The sequence below is a fragment of the Rana temporaria genome, chromosome 3, assembly GCF_905171775.1.
Source record: "Rana temporaria chromosome 3, aRanTem1.1, whole genome shotgun sequence".
NCBI classification, from domain to species: Eukaryota; Metazoa; Chordata; class Amphibia; order Anura; family Ranidae; genus Rana; species Rana temporaria.
In genome coordinates, this window is record NC_053491.1 from 58,377,501 (window position 1) to 58,395,832 (window position 18,332).

At 42.3% G+C, this 18,332-nt stretch overlaps 2 protein-coding genes across 4 annotated transcripts in view; one reads left to right on the plus strand and one right to left on the minus strand.

The window, feature by feature from the left end:
- The window catches only part of FAM227B (family with sequence similarity 227 member B), a 521,136-nt gene that overhangs the window by 175,337 nt on the left and 327,467 nt on the right, over positions 1–18,332 (plus strand). The gene's annotated exons all lie outside the window — the stretch shown is intronic.
- Positions 1–18,332, minus strand: part of FGF7 (fibroblast growth factor 7) — a 107,351-nt gene that overhangs the window by 26,066 nt on the left and 62,953 nt on the right. The window lies entirely within an intron of this gene.

Sequence of the window (18,332 nt, forward strand, 5' to 3'; positions counted from 1 at the left end):
TCATTTTCACAGCAAAAAATGCATTTAAAATGCATTGTTTACTGTGAAAATGACAGTTGCAGTTTGGGAGTTAACCACAGGGGGCGCTGATGGGGTTATGTATGACCTCATTTGTGTTTATAACTGTAGGGGGGTGTGGCTGTAGGTGTGACGTCATCAATTGTGGTTCCCTATAAAAGGGAACACACGATCGATGACAGCGCCACAGTGAAGAACAGGGAAGCTGTGTTTACACACAGCTCTCCCCGTTCTTCAGCTCCGGGGACCGATCGCGGGACTCCAGTGGTGATCGGGTCTGCGAGTCCCGCGGCCACGGAGCTTCGGACCGGGTCGCGTGCACGCGCCCGCGACCCCACGGCTGGGCTTAAAGAGCCACGTACATGTACGTGGATGTGCCCAGCCGTGCCATTCTGCCGACGTATATCGGCGTGAAGGGGTCCTTAAGTGGTTAAAGTATCCAATTGCATATATGTCCCTAAAAAGGTTAGGATTAGAAAAAATCCCCGGATCGGGGTAGAATATGAGACTTTTAAGATGCAAAAGGAGGACATATGACACAAAATAATGTTAATAGATAGCGGCGATTTTCGCCAAACCCACAACACATGAATTGAACAAACTAGTATTTTGGTAAAAAAAAATTAGTCATTTATTAATACATATCATTTGAAAAAGATTTGAACATTCTTTAAAAAAAGTCACAGATACAGTAAAGTACTACTTATGCAGTCATGTGCAAAGGGACTTCTTCATAAAACCCGTGTTGCTAGTCCTACATGTTTCGCCCTAATACGGGGCTTCTTCAGGAACACACAGGTAAGTAGTGATCTACATGGAAAAAGTATCAACAAACAAATAATGATAATCCAAACAAATAAAGTCATCCATCAGTTAGATACTTTTAAGTTTTGAGACCGCATACATAGATTTAACAAATCTCATGAAGTGTAAATTACATTCAGGGGTTGTATATATTTTATGTAAGAGGTCTAAATAATTCAATTAGTTAAGATTTGAACCATACCTCAATAAGGTACCTGTGTGTTCCGGAAGAAGCCCTGTATTAGGGCGAAAAATGTAGCACATGACTGCATAAGTAGTACTTTCTCTGTGACTTTGTTTTAAAGAGAATACCAGGAGGCTGTGGATCGGCTGCTATTGTAGCATAAAGGCAGAGGGAGAGAGACACTGGTCAGCTGCTGGGCACCTTCACTTCCTGTACTTCCCGCTCACTATGCTCTGGGTTATCTAACAAAGGGGCGGATCTCCGGATATTGGCCCCGCCCATCCCGACATCAACCTGACAGATCCACTCAATCTCCCTGCAGCCATAGACTACAGAAGTCAGGGCGCGTGTTCTTTTTATTCTGGACAATGTACGTGGGCACCCTAGTTGGGGGCCCCCTTCCAGCTCGGGGGCCCCAGGCAATTGCTTGCATTGCCTCTCCTGTTCCGACGGGCCTGCGTCCATGTGTACTTGGGTCAGGTTTTTTACATTTTTATGAAGTTTGACTCCAAGTGTAAACATGCATAAACTGCTTGAAACAGGTTTAATTCTAAAACATTTAGGCTATTTTGGTGCTGTTTTGGAACAGATACAAGAAAGAAGCGCGTTCATCCACAGTTTTCTCAGGTACAATCATTTCCAACGCAATGACTTTGGCACAGTAGTTTTTGATGCAATCACTTTGCCATAATGACATTTCATACCAGAAAAATAAAATATCTGAAATACAAAAGTATCACACCAAAAGCAACATTTATAGCATGTGAAAAGCTACCTTCAATTTCACCAAAGCCCTCAAAGGTGAAGTATGACCAAAGCTCTTTTGGCCATACATTTTCTGTGGATCACAGGAGTGACCCAGATTCACCCAACAGCGGGTTAAAGTTAGCTGCCTGCTGACATTACAGAGCCAAACACTGCCCAAACACCATCAAAATCTTACAAAAAGAGAAAAGGTACTCTTGAATAATAAGGGAGGAGCGGTCTATAGTAGATGAAGTAGTATCAATCAAAATTCTGGATCCCTCAGAAGTTAAGAACTTAATCCCCCTCCTCATCCAGTTACACCAATATTTCACCCCCTGCCCAAAATGCACAAAAGAGGAAGTACCCATCCAGGGCAAACCCATCATGGCCAGTATTGGCCCCCTAGGAAAACCACTAGGCAACCTGGCGGCAGAGACGTATCTAGTGAAAATGGCGCCTATGGCAAGAACTGAAACTACGCCCCTGTCAAAACATTTGAAACACATCTTTCAGATAACCAGGGACATGGCGGGGACAGAGAGGGACACTGGGGACCTCTGACGGCTGGTGCTAAAAGTTTTTTGGTGGGGCGCAAACAAAACAAAAAACATCAATTGCAGCCACTGTGCCCATCAAAAGTAGCCACTGTGCCATCAATTGCCACCACTGTGCCCATCAAGCGCAGCCACTGTGCCCATCAAACGCAGCCACTGTGCCCATCAAGCGCAGCCACTGTGCATATCAAACACATCCACTGTGCCCATCAAACGCAGCCACTGTGCCCATCAAACACAGCCACTGTGCCCATCAAGTGCAGCCACTGTGCATATCAAACACAGCCACTGTGCATATCAAACACAGCCACTGTGCATATCAAACACAGCCACTGTGCATATCAAACGTAGCCACTGTGCATATCAAACGCAGCCACTGTGCCAATCAAACGCAGCCACTGTGCCCATGAAACGTAGCTAACGTACCTATCAATAGCTCCTGCTCATTAAACAGTCCAAATTTAGTGAAAGTTAATGCGCTGCAAAGTTTGTAGTACATGAACTTTTACTGAATGTGGACTGTTTTTTTTTATGAAAAATATGTAGAAAAATACGTATCGGCCTAAACTGAGGAAAAAAATCGTTTTTTTATATATTTTTGGGGGATATTTATTACAGCAAAAAGTAAAAAATATAATTTTTTTTTTCAAAATTGTCGCTCTATTTTTGTTTATAGCGCAAAAAATAAAAACTGCAGAGGTGATCAAATACCACCAAAACAAAGCTCTATTTTGTTTGGGAGCCACGTCGCACGACCACGCAATTGTCAGTTAAAGCGACGCAGTGCCGAATCGCAAAAAGTGGCCCGGTCATTGACCAGCAAAATGGTCAGGGGCTGAAGTGGTTACGTTTTAAGTCATCATCATGTGCGATTGTGTGTGTGTGTGTGCCAGGCATCAAATATAGTGCTCAATATGGATTAAATAAATTACAAATATGCATAGCCATAGATATCATTAATAAAGTGTAATAAAGTGATTTGTGCAACAGCTGTTCACAAATCACTTTATTACAGTTTATTTATGATATGGCTATGCATATTTATTTAATCCACTGAGCATTATATTTTGCTGCTTGCTTCTGGTTGGCGGTTGGCACACATGAATATGATGACGAGGATCAAGTAGTACCTGGCTGCTATCCTTGGTGCTGCTGTTGGGGCTGGGGTTCCCCATCGGGCCGCCATACATTCCTTCTCTCCTGTCCTCTCTTCTCCTCACCTCACGTCCCTTTCCCCGCTCTGGGGATAAGATGATAGGGTAGGCGGAGCATTAGGCTCCGCCACTGTTACACTACCCTACGTGGATCCGGTCTGGCCAATTATCGGCCGTCATGGGGGCATCTGTCACTCCCCTCCCCAGGCAGAAGGAGAAATATTAGCAATTGCTGTGCCGGCGCCGCGCTCCAGCAGGGAGGCCGTGGCACCGGCAGATTAGTGCGGGAGGCGGCCACAGGAGGACGGGTGGAATTTTTCCATGCGGGGGGTGACTTTTTGCCGCCCCCCTCCCCATGGCGCCCATGGCACTTGCCATGGCTAACATACCCTAGATACGCCACTGCCTGGCGGATACTCTATTACAACCTTTAGTTACCAGGATACCGTTCCACCTACAAGACACAAAACATACCATGCAAGCCCTAGAAATACATCCATGGGGTAAGGACAACAAATGGATTGTATGTGATGTAAGGTCCCTATACTTATGCATACCCCATGATCTAGGACTACAGGCGCTTAACCACTTCAGCCCCGGAAAATTTGGCTGCCAAATGGCCAGGCCACTTTTTGCGATTCGGCACTGCGTCTTTTTAACTGACAATTGCGCAGTCGTGCGACGTGGCTCCCAAACAAAATTGACGTCCTTCTTTTCCCACAAATAGAGCTTTCTTTTGGTGGTATTTGATCACCTATGCAGTTTTTATTTTTTGCGCTATAAATAAAAATAGAGCGACAATTTTTTTTTAAAAAAGCAATAGTTTGTACTTTTTGCTATAATAAATATCCCCAATTTTTTTATAAAAAAACATTTTTTTTTCTCAGTTTAGGCCAATATGTATTCTTATACATATTTTTGGTAAAAAAAAATCGCAATAAGCGTATATTGATTGGTTTGTGCAAAATTTATAGCGTCTATAAAATAGGGGTTAGTTTTATAGCATTTATATTATTCATTTTTTTTTACTTGTTATGGCGGCGATCTGCGTTTTTTTTTGTGACTGCGACATTATGACGGACACATCGAACACTTTTGACACTATTTTGGGGCCATTCACAGGGCTGTAAAAATGCACCAATTACTGTATAAATTTGACTGGCAGTGAAGGGGTTAACCACTAGGGGAGGGGAGGGAAGGGGTTAAGTGTGTCGTAGGGAGTGATTCTAACTGTTAGGGGGCGTGGCTTACTGTGACACATCACTGATCGCTGATCTCGATGAGAGGGAACAGACGATCAGTGCTGTGTCACCAGGCAGAACAGGGAGATGCCTTGTTTACAAAGGCATCCACCTGTTCTGCCGTTCCGTGACCCGATCACAGGACACCGACGGACATCCGTTGGTCCCACGAGCGCGGTCACGGTGATCGTGGCAGGCGCGTGTCCGCCTGCTAGGGGGCAGGATTCTAAGCAACGCATATATATATACACGTTGCTTTGCCTGCCCGTGCCATTCTGCCAACGTAAATCTGCGTGAGGCAGACGGTTAAACATCATATGGACTTGTATACAGAATGCAAAAAGATACTTGGTGGGCACACCCTAAAAATGCATTTTTAGGGTGTGCCCACCAAGTATCTTTTTGTATTTTGTATAGACCCTGACCAGGTCTCTTGGCTGGAGCACCCCTCCCCCTCTTCATTACCTCACATTAGTGGCCACCATTGTATAGGAAGAATCCCTTCAGTTCTCCCACATAGAGGAGTATATCTCCCATGGTTGAGACCCAGGTTCTTTCATTCTATTACTAGGGTAGGACCCACTAATTCGGGGTACTTTGTCGCAGTAAGTGGGCTTAGCACTATATGACTATATAGTGTGACCAAACCCCCGTATTTTTGAATATGTTCAGGTGTTTTTAACTAGCCTTGCAGGATAAATGTCATTTTTGCATGTGTGCGCTATAATCTGTTTTGTATTGTATACAGAATGCTCGCCAGAGATAAAATGATTTATCCTGGAAGCAGCTTCATATCTCTAACATCACAAATACTTTCTCTGCAATACAAAATGGTACATACAAAAACAGGGGGCCTCCATGGGAGCAAGATTCTTATCAATTTCTGTAAATTTATACATGGCTGGTAGGAAGAACAGTATATCTACAAATACCCCCAAAGAGACTACATTGTCTCTTATTTCCGATACATTGATGAGCTGATCTTCATTACTGAACAGAAGTTGGCTGCAACCGAGTTTCTGGACTACTTTAACATGAACGAATTGAACCTAAAATGTATTATAGAAGAACACCAAACGGACTAACTTTCTTGATCTCACCCTTTTTGGATCCATCCTAGCATGTACACCTCCAATTCAACCACTCACACATGGCTAAACACCGCCGGTTTGTTCAGATGTGGCACCATGAGGTGCTCCACCTGTAACTATCTTTCTTTAAACATTAAATAACTGGTTATCTGTCACACCAAATATGTAATATATGTGTCACCTGTACCAAATGCAACATTCAATACATAGGAAAAACCATCAGAGGTCTCAGTGATAGAATAACAGACCACATCTCAGATATCAGAACAAATAAAAAAACAAATTTAGCGAGACACTTCAATCAATTCCATCAACAGAACACAAAAACTCAAATAAAAAAGTTCAAATAATTGAAAGAATGAATTGTCCGGCCCGTGACCGAGATCGTTTCTCCCATCTTTGTAGAAGGGAGGTTTATTGAATTTTAAGGATGGACACTAGAATCCCTAAGGGCTTAAATTATGAGTGGAATATCACATATTACTATAAATAAATAATTCATCTGCATACTAGTATCAATAAGCTAGATTACAAATAGATTTTGCTTGCACTTGCTCTATTCATATTCATATCCAGATCTATGACCCTAATTATAATTCGAATCACATCCCTGAATAATTTTGAGTGGTTTTATTTTTATTTTTACAATTTTTGAGATTCTTGAAAAGCTATATAGTGAAGATAATTTTTTTTCCAATTGATGCCTCAGGCACATATACAATTATAAATTCCCTTTTCATGCACATATATATATTTATATTTGTTTTTTTATCTACACATGCATAAAGCTTTTGTTTTAACAGGTTTAGTTGGCAGTACAAGCGATCAGGTTTTTCTTTAATCACACTAGTGTTTTTGATGCATTTGCACAAATAGCTTATGCATCCATATGTTTTTATTGTAAAGGGTCTGGCTAATTTGTACCCTGTGCGCTGATTTATTATTTTTTAAGTATACAGCAAGAAACAAGAATCTGCACACACCCACCAGTCCTTCATACAATTGAGTGACCACCAATCATGCTTAAATATTCCCTTTACACATGTGATCTCCATCTTCATGACTAAGCTTTGGGGGGCGAAGCAAAATGCATTGGTGGTGTGGCCTAGTTGGAGTCCAGGCTGAGGTTTCCACTCTGTTCACCTCCATAGGACCACACGGATGTGGGGCATTAGGCATCACCTCCTTTTCCTTCCTTGAGACATCACAGAGCCAGTCTGGTCACAGAGGTAGGTACAATTGGGGTGGATTTACTAAAACTGGAGAATGCAAAATCTGGTGGAGCTCTGCATAGAAACCAATTAACATCCATTTTGTTTTTGTCAAAGTTTAATTGAACAGGCTGAAGTTAGAACTGGTTGGCTACCATGTACAGCTGCAACAGATTTTGCATTAAACTCCAGTTTAGGAATTAAACACCAGTGTCTCTGTAAAAGACCAACCTTTCTGATAGCCTTATATTTACCTTGCCTAAGCTCCCTCATTGCTCCTTCCTCTGTTGCACCTGGTGACACTAACTAGCACTTTAAGGTATGGAGGAACATGTGACCTGCTCCCCTTTGACAATCCTGAGGTCTAGTAGCCAATTGTAAGTCCCCATGACTTACACATGACAGAGGGAGTCCCTGCTCCCCTGGGTTGCCCTACATGGGAAAGGTGACAGTGTTTCTTTAAGGAATTCTGATTTCTCTCTGACTTTCCTTTGTTATATGCTTGTGTGAGGTCTGTGACTGAGGTATATTGACTAGCACGGGCAGACTACTAATAATACATTGTAATGTACATTGTAGTGTGTATATATATAAATGTATTTTACAAGATCACTAATGTTTCAGCAATGCAAGTACAAATTTTCAAGCAGTCTTCCCTCTCTCGGGTGTGTGTGTGTGTATGTGTATATATATATATACCAGAGGAAACTGTCAGGAATAGGTCCCAAATAGGACCCAAAGCCACAATAGAATCAGAAGACAAGATGTGAGAATCTGCAAGTTATGTGATACGCTCCTCATGGGCCACCAGCTTCAGCTCCACAGTGATTGAAGTAACAAAGTCTCTCTTTTAACTGTGAAATGAAGACTCTGAGGTGTTTGACAGGTCAAGTAGCAGTAAGAAAGGCATTGTTAAACTATCAACGTTGGCTTGATTTCAGGTCATAGTAGGGTTTTTGCACTCCTTAAAGGGGTTGTAAACCTTTGTGATTTTTCACCTTCATGCATCCTATGCATGAAGGTGAAAAATCCGGCCCACCAGCCCCCCCCCTGTTTTACTTACCTGAGCCCCTAATTTCTGTGGGTGCGAACCCGCCGTCGATCTCTCCATGGGTTCTCGGCTTTTCATTGGATAGATTGATCGCAATGTAACCATTGGCTCCCGCTTCTGTCAATCAAATCCAATAAAAAAAAATATAAATCGCGCTACCTCTAAACCATGTGAAACAAATGTTTGAATCACAAAACACACAAAACTATGTGATATATGTTGATATAAATCATAAACTATGTGATATATGATGGTATATATAAATCACTAATATACCAAAAAACAAGAGAGGTTGATAGGCACTATATAGCACTCTCAAGTCCCACAATACCAGTGAAACAGTGATAAATGAACATCAAAAACTTTTTTTTAGATCATTTAATTAGATCAATAAATATATATATATATATATTTTAAATTCTATATTTTATTGTTTTTTAATCAATTTTATACAAACAAACATACTTCAATTGCATACGTATCACATATATAACATATCAGAAATCGATTCTGCAAAAAAAGGAATTTACAGAGCATTTCAGTTCCAAAAATTTTCCTTTTCTAGATATACTGACAGTATAGATAATCTTCATTGTCCTTCCTATTTATCAAGCCAGTACAACAAAAAACAAAAACAGAACAAAAACAAACACACCAAAAACAAAAACAGAGAAACAAATATATAAAAAAAATATTCCTCTATTCCGCCTCCGCCAGTGCACAGCCATATTCTCTAGAGCAGACATACGCTGACCATGGTGACGATTTTTTATTAAACTTCTCTTCTCTGCCTTGAATAGTAGCACTACCTCTTTCCATAGTATATATTTCAGCTATTTTTTTAAGCCACTGCGAGACAGAGGGAGATGATTCCGGCTTTCAGAGAGCTGATACATATGACTTGGCTGCATTAAGGTGAACGATCATCAAATTACTATATTTACGCATAGAAAGCTCTGAAAGATGGAGCAAGTATCTGGCTGGTTCAGAACCCATGTCCTGACCTGTCAGCTGTCTTATCATATCTCGGACCTTGGCCCAGAATGCCTGCAGTTTTTGACACGACCAAAAAAATGTTGATGTTCATTTATCACTGTTTCACTGTTATTGTGGGACTTGAGAGTGCTATATAGTTCCCTCTAGTGGCTATCAACCTCTCTTGTTTTTTTGGTATATTAGTGATTTATATATACCATCATATATCACATAGTTTATGATTTATATCAACATATATAACATAGTTTTGTGTGTTTTGTGATTCAAACATTTGTTTCACATGATAATCGCAGCTCTCGGATTGAATAGACTGCGATTTTATTGCAGTTTTTCTTTCTTTCTTTCTTTCTTTCTTGTTTGTTTAGTATTTAGCGCAGATTCTTTCCAATTTTCCAATTAAATCCAATGACACGGGCGGCACCGAGTCCTGCATTCGGCAGCTATGGATGCCGAATGCTGGACACGGGAGCGTGCCCACAAGGTAACCCTCTCGGGAGAGAGATTCCCAGAGGGGGTTATCTAATGCGGGGAAGAGCCGAGAGAGCCGCCGTGGGACCCCAGAAGACGATTTATGGGGCCACTTTGTGCAAAACGAGCTGCACAGTGGAGGTAAGTTTGACATGTTTGGTATTTTTTTTTTTTTAAACAAACCTATAGTATCACTTTAATCAGCTGTTGACACCGTCCTTTTGTCTAGCCAAACACAGAGGATAGTCTGGGTCTCTTTTGCATGTTCCAGAGTCGGTTACGTGCGCCCTGAACCACGGCCTACCACAATTACATCTTCTCTTCCTTCAATTTAAATAAACGTAAATAAAATCTGGAAAATTAAGATGCTGTAAAACTTGTGATCAGTAGAAATTGTGTGTGTGTGTGTGTGTATATATATATGTGTATATATATATACACCATATTTATCGGCGTATAACACGCACAGGCGTATAACATGCACCCTAACTTTAAGAGGGGAGTCTCAGGAAAAAAGCTTTCCACAGCCCCCTGCGCAGGCACAGTTTACCCTCTATTTTCAGGGTAAAAAAGTGAGTGTTATACGCCAATAAATACAGTATGTAAAAGTCCTGAAAATAATTCAATGTGCCCTTTAAGTTGAATGGCCACCTTCACTATTGTTGAAAGAATGCTGTTTTATAATTTCAGCTAATTACTTTTGCAACATCATCTGTTTTAGTTGAGGGAGACATTCATGCATAATAAAAAGTGTAAATCTCTTTTCCTAAATGGGCTTCATTTGGACTGTAAACTTATTTAATCATAAGCATATTCCCCACATAACTTAATGCTAGGGAAACAGAAAATTGCCTTAGAGTTTATTATTTGACAGCCAATTTTTTATGCAGAATTTACTTTGTAAAGTAAAGTGCTTTATTCTTGTGTACAAAGAGGGGCATCATAAGCTTAATTCCATGACTTATCGTAAAAGGCTAATGTTTAGCAAGAATTTGCATTTCTGTAACCATTTATTTTCCAATAATCTTTATTGAAAAATGTACAGACTTTTCCAAAAAGATTCATTACATGAGACATATATATCTTATCTCCATATACTATAACATAATAAACTACAAGAAAAAATCATAAAAAAAGTTGACACCTTCTTGGGTCCCTGTCACTCCTTCAGACTCCATGAGGATGAAGAGGAGGGATCCATAACTATGTGACCATGTGGCCAATGTCCATATCGGCATGTGATGTAAAATGATGGGGGGAGAGGAGGCTGAGCCATGAGTCCATGTTGTAATTTGAGTCTGATAAAATCTCCACAATATTTCACATACATCAATATACCATTTAGCTCACTGGTCACTTAAAAAGGATGCAGGGAAAGGAAAGAAAAGCCTGCAAAATGAAGGAAGGAAGAGGAAAGAAAAAAGGAGAGAAAGGTAAAGGAAGATGTGCACCCTTGTCATTCCAGGCATAACGGTATGGGTGCCTCATAAGCCTTCAGACTGATAGTTAATCCAAGGATCCCAGACTCAATCAAAGATGGGCTGCTTGTCCAGTAAAATCGCTAAAAGGCGTTCATTGGTCATGATCCATGACAACTTAAATTGAAGGGGATCATGAGTGCCCTCCAAGATCTAGTCTCCGCTATCCTTGATGCTGTAAAGATGAATGATATAAGTTTCCTAATGTGTCTCGGCACTCCCTCCACTGGGCATCCTAGTAATGCCTGCTGTGATGATTTAATCAAATTCACCTGGGTTAGTGAAAAAAATGTAATTGTAAATGCAAATCCAAAATTGCCTGACTTTAGAGGAAGGCACAGTATTCCACCATATGTGCTATATTGTGCCTTCCATGCCACATACCCTAAAACATAAGGGAGAAGTACCTGGGACACATGTCTCCACTCTCACTGGTACGTTGTAGTTCACTTCGATTAATGAAGTTTCAATGTATGATTTGAAGCAAATTGTGCCATTTTAAACCATTTATCAACATTACCTCTATATCCTGTTTCCCCTCGTTCATATATAAAAAAGAAAATTTGACTTAGAGGACAAAATGCTATATATTTTTGAGATATGGCCGGTATGCTCAAAAGACCTACATAGATATTCCATTGGGGTGGAAGTTGTTAAATCATTTGTATGCTGTAGAGTCATCAAATATTGCACATCTTGGAATAATGGTATATTTCTGAGTTAGGATCTGTAACCATTTCTAAACATGCATCTTTAGGTTTAGCAGGACTCCGGACCCAAGCTCTTTTGTGTTTTGTTTTTTCCCTAAAAAAAAGAATTTTTCTTTACTGTGACTCATTTCTATTATTTTATTTTAGTGATTACTGTTTCTTATCCTACCGTTCATAAATTACACCTTCTGTGTAAGCCATTTTTGATCACAACAAGTTTTACTGTTGTGACTATAGCATAGTGCTTGATTTACAGTCCTACAGTTTTTTTTGACTCCCTGGGAATGCATCTTAGTGTAAAATTATTTAATAGATGCATCTTTCCATAAACTTTATATAAGTTACTGCCTACAGTTCCTTCTGGGGTAAGCAGTGGGAATCAAGCCTAAGGGACAACAACATGGTTCGGAAGTTGAAGGAAAAGCTCAGAAAATTCATATAAAGTGAATAATTCAGTGAACAACACGTAATTCTGACTATGGTATTCATTCTTGTATTGCCCCCTTTTTGGCAATATATATATTTAAAGTCACAGTTGTGGTAAAGCATCAAATATACTTACACATAGAATTTCTATTTAGTGCCCCATGTCAAATGGCTTCCTTAACATCTTTAAAGTGAACCCTGCTTTGACCAAATAGATCAATGCTGGTCATTGCAGCTACTTATATTTGCTTTCTTTCACTTGCTCACCACTCTGTTTGCCTGCGAAAGTAAAGAGAAGACATCTTGTGTAAACTCCATTTTAGTCTAGTTGGAGCTTACACAGGGCTAAGGACTCATGTGACAACTCTGAGCTGATTGCCAAGCACAGGCAATGTCACATGGAAAGAATAGAAGCAAGTTACATGCTTCCTCATACCTGAAAGTATTGTATATGTCACTTTGCAAGTATTGGGTATGTCATTTTGAGAAGAAGAATGAGAAAATGGCAGTGAAGGGAAGGCGAGTTCTAGCATGTGAAGTAACTGGCATTAAATGCTAGCCAATTCCTGTGCTTGTACTTTGCTTCCCTTCAACTGTAATTACACTGCAACAACTTTGTGGGTAAAAGACCCTCACTGGTCTTCCTTGGTCTTGGGGTCTATTTATATAAAAAATGCTGGGAGAATAATCCCCATATTTATATAAAATGTTTTCTACCTATAATCAAGTTCCATCTAGTGGCCATATTGCAATATTTTCCTGATTGGGGTATTTCAGGAAAATGCCACATTATGGCTTCCTAGATTGAGCTGATGATCATAGGAAGTAAACATATTACACAAGTTACAGGGATTACTTGTGACCGCATAAGACATTTTCACATCAAATTTTCCATATAAATAGACCCCATGCAGGGTATGCTTACTAACAAATTCTGAGGACTTCCTGTAAAGACCTATTTTGTGGAATTTGTGGCACCACATCTTAAAAGTTGTAACCCTACAGAGGGTTAATACAACAAAGCATTGTAACATACATGCTCTTTATTGGGAAGAGCACCTGACAGGGCAGCAATACAGGGGAAGCCTTAGGAGACAGGGATAAAGCATTGTCTATATAATACACTGTGCAACATTAATATACAATACTAGAATCATTGCTAATCAAATAAAACAACAATAGATAGATAATATAATCAAGTTATCCAATGGGACAAAATTATATATAACAATATAGAAAACGTGTTATCCTATAAAAAAAAAAATATATATATATATATATATATATATATATATATATATATATATATATATATATATATATAAAGTGCTCCATGAATCACACTCATTGTCACCCTGTAACTGGAAGTGTGTGAACAGGGACCTTCCAGACCAGATTACAACTATTAAAAAAAAAAAAAAGTCTAAATCAAAAATATTAAAAATTGCTTTTGAAATAACTTTAAAACACAAGCATATATGTGATTTTAGTAATTGGGCTTACGTATACAGTAGTGTACGTAGTACTTTAATGGCTTTGTTTCTTAGAAAAATCTAAAACTGACTTAGCACATTAATTGGGAATGGAGCTTACAAGTGTACATATTTTGTTGTTCAGAATCCTCACAAAATATATGCTGTCATTTGCTATTTGCTATTTTGCCAATAATGGGTATATATTTTCTGTAATGTATTCCCTTCCTGTAGCTTTATGTACTTGTAAAGGTCAGTAGTATTATATAGTGAAAAAAATTACATATTGGTTTATTACAGGGATCATCGCTATATCGGCTGCCACCGGGCCAACAGTGAACTGTAGCTGACTGCAATTGAATTTGATTGGATAGTTTAATGCCAGTATGTTCTCTATGTTAATCTTTAGTGTTTTCAGAATTGAATTGGATAGTTTCATTTCAGTTCTGATTTATTGCAGAGATAAAATGTAACTCCTCGTATTTCTTGATGATAATAATAAGTTAAACAGATGATTCCTTTTGATTGAATATCCACAAGAGACTTGATACAAACAGGAGCTGTGTGCAGAAGAGCATCCAGCTTCTGTGGCTTTGGAAATGTTCCTCCTGGTGTTTAATGCTCTCCGTGGGTGGGAGTCTGCTACGGGAAGAAAGTTAAACGAACTGGCTTCTCAGACACTACAATATGAATTAATTTGATACAGGAAAATGCTAGGCCATTGCTTCACTGAACGCTGTAACCTTTAGTTCAATATGATTTTTTTTGTCTCTGGCAACCAGGGTCTCTCAATTAGATTTCTGTTGATTTCATCTATTATTTTAAAGATCATTGTGTTTTTTTCTCTTAATCAGATTATGTCACCAATGCAACTTACGGTTCTGAATATGAAAATCATTAGACAATTTATTTTTCTGCTGACCTTTTTTTTATGACTCAATCAACATTAACTATATTTACTCCTTATGCTGCTATCCTTAAAAAATAGATAGAAAAGTGTATTATAGTTGATGTACTTGTTGGAATTTTTATGAATAAAAATTAGGGCTGTGGAAATTGACTATTAATTCATCGATTAATCTTTAATTTTCTCTTCCGTTCATAGACTGACACAGCCTTCTTTGACATTAGGGTTATGCTTCTTCCTACCAGGAGAGTTTAGGCAGAATTTAACAGCACTTAGTGTTAAAACATTTCCTTCGTGCCACTCCTCCTAGGGGGCATGGCTCCACCAGGCATAACCCACACCCTGCTCTAGGAGCCTCAGTCTTTTTCTGCCTAACGACAGGAGAGGTGTCAGGCACTTCTAGAGTTCTGTACTCTGGAGTTTTTTTCTTGCCATTTTTTCTCGCTTTTATTATTTTGTTCCTGCATTTTTGAATCCTGTGATTCTTCTATCAACAGCCAACTGGGTGACAGGTTGGGTCCTCGACCCTTGTAGTCCCCCCATGTTCGGCCATCGAGCGTGTGCCGGCCCTTAGCTCAGCTTTGGGACTTCCACGACAGGCCCTGTTGCTCCAGGGGCGGCCGGGGAACTTCGGTTCTAGGGCACACATATGACCGGTCTCTATGGCTGTGTCACAGTGTGTCTGGCCGACAGCCATGCCGTTTACGGATGTTGGTTCTGTCTGGGATACCTCCAGCCGGGTAGTCGCAGGACATGTAATTAGTGGCCCCTTACTCAGGTAAGTGGTCTGGCTGGTGTTTTCCATAGGGAGGTCGACCGAGGGTCCGCCCTGCTTTCCTCTCTCTCCTTCCTCTCCCTCCTTCCCCTGACTGGGTAGTGGCTGTGAAGGGGGGCCTCCTGGGTTTTCTTTATTACCACCGGGGCCGTGTGTTGTTGGGGGACTGTGTTGTTACTCTGGGGGGTGCTGCTGTGTGCTGCTGTGTTATATGAGGTGATTTTTACCTCAGACGGCGGCCATCTTGGAAATCTCTTGGTCTCTTGTGACAGTTTTAGTACTGTGAAACGCTGTGATTCTTCCCTGAGGTGACAGACACAGCACAGCCTCTGGTCTCTTGTGACAGTTTTAGTGCTGTGAAACGCTGTGATTCTTCCCTGAGGTGACAGACACAGCACAGCCTCTGGTCTCTTGTGACAGTTTTAGTGCTGTGAAACGCTGTGATTCTTCTCTGAGGTGACAGACACAGCACAGCCTCTGGTCTCTTGTGACAGTTTTAGTGCTGTGAAACGCTGTGATTCTTCCCTGAGGTGACAGACACATCACAGCCAGCACGTCAGAGCACACGTGAGGTTTTCAGCTCTCTCTGCACCGGGTGGGGTGGTGAGTACCAGGGGACCCCATACTCTGCAATAGCAGCAAGGAGGTGACCAGTGTTTTTTTTTTTTGTCCTGCTTTGCAGGGTGGGTGACACGGCGCTGACACTATGGAACCTGAGCCAGGTCTCCCTATCCAGCAACGCCTGAGTTAACCCGTAACGCCCTTTCCCCTGCCACATCTGTTATGTTGGCTGTCCTGGGTTTCTTGCCAGGTTTGAAGCAGCTAGTGTCCGGATGGGGGGTAAAAGGCGCCCCCTTCCTGAGCCTACTTCTGGGGATGTCTCTGATGCAGAATTGCTGTTTTCTGGTTCTGTTATGTCAGAGGCTGCGGGCTTGACCCACATGGATAGTGAGGATGACTCTGCTGCAGAGTCAGTTGCTGGCAAGGAATTTGTTGGAGCTCTTGTTTCTGCGGTGCGTGAGACTCTAAACTGCCACGCACCGCTAAAGTGTTTCCTTGTGTTCCTTATTTGGACAATATGTTATACGAGGAATGGGATGCACCGCAAAAAGTTTGTCAAAAAACTTTGCAACCCGTTACCCCCTTGAGGGGGACTTTAAGAGAAAAAAAAAGTAGGTCTCTCCTCCGCCAGTGGACCCCCCTGTGTCCAGACTGAGAAGGGCCACCACGTTGCCTGTGGAAGGGGCTCCTGCATTTCAGGATCCCGCTGATAGGAGAGTGGAGGCCGTGGCCCGCTCCCTTTTCACGGTGGTGGGTTCGGCGGTGAGGCCGGCTCTGGCCGGGGCCCTGGTGGCACAGGCCCCGACTGAAAGGGCGAAGCTCCTGCTGCAGGAGCTGGAAGAAGGGGACACTTCCGAGTCCTCTAGGGACCTGGCTGAACAATTTGTTCAGGGTAAGAAATTTCTCTGCGAGGCGGCCATGGATACGATCCGGGGCTTCCGTCTATGCAGTGGTTCTGCGCCGCCTTGTGTGGCTGAAGAGCTGGTCTGCGGACTAGTCCTCTAAGGAGGCCTTGGTGATGGCCTTTAAGGGTGAACGGTCCTGAATGGCATCATTGAGGATGCCACGGGTGGTAAGCGCATGCTGTTCCCACAGTCTGGGAAGGGCTAGGGACCTCGCCCTGTGCAAGGACCCTCCTTGACTACCTCTGAGCATTTTTTCGCCCGCCCTGTGCGGTGGGGGTAGGTCTACATGGTGCTTAAATCCCCGCCGCGGGGTAGCAGCGCACCTGATACAGCATGTCTAACAAGTCTGCGGACATACCTGCTTCCGCCTGAAGGTCTGCTCCCGCCCGTGTCTCGGGTGGGAGACTGGCTTCGCACATTCGTGGCTCGGTGGAGGTCTCTCCTCTCCGACCGTTGGGGTTGCGAAGTGGTTTCCTTGGAGTACAAGATTGAGTTTCTCTCTTGTCTGCCAAACAGGTTTTTCCCTCCGGCCTCTGGCCTCCTCCGGTTCGCCGGTTGGCTCTGTCAGGGGCTGTCCAGGATCTTCTGGTCAGGGGAGTGATTGTGCCAGTTCCCTCGTTGGAACGGTCTCAGGGGTTTTACTCCATTCTGTTTGTGTCCCCACGGAGGATGGGGCCCGGTCAATCCTGGGCCTCAAGTCCCTCTTTTGTTTTGTCAAGGTGCAAACTTTCAGGTGGTGTCGATTCGCTTGGTAATAGCGGCACTCCATCAGGGGGATTTTCTGGCATCCTTGGATGTCATGAACGTATACCTGCATGTTCGCATATCCTCAAAGCACCAGAGATTCTGTGCTTTGCGGTCGGGGGGACCATTTTCAATTGGTGTCCTTCCCATTCGGCGGGTTTTCGCCAAGGTGCTTGTCCCGATACTGGCCCGGCTGTGACAGCGGGGGTTGTTATCATGGGATGTCTGGACGACATTCTCCTACGAGCTTCTTCGAGCTCTGCATTGGTGGAGCCGTGTCTATCACGTGTCAAGCTCTCCGACAGTCCGGCTGGTTTCTGGATTGTCCTGAAATCAGGGTTGATTCCGTCTCAGGGGCTGGAATACCTGGGACAAGTCCTGGATTCCGCCAGGGCGGGAGTGTTTTTCTCCTAACGGAAAAACTTCAGACTCTGCTATCTGCTGTGCAGCAGTTGCCGACCCAGAAGCAGTCATCTCTGCGATTCTGCAGGAAGGTTCTGGGTCCGTTGGTGGCCTCTTTCGAGGCGGTCCGTATGTCCAATTCCACGCCAGGGTACTACGGAGGGAATTGCTGTTACGATGGGACTAGCTTCCGTCATCTCTGGATTACCAGATTCAATTGAGTCATCTGATCATGTCTCCCCTGGTGTGGTGGCTGGCGTTTCCGGTGCTTCGGCCCGGAAAGTCGTTTTTCTGCAGGCCACTGGACAGTGGTCACGACGGATGCCAGCCTCTCCGGTTGGGGAGGGGTGCTTGGGGCACCCAGTTAGCCCAGGGGCACTGGACTCAGGTGGAGTCCTGCCTACTGATCAACGTTCTGGAGCTCCGAGCAATC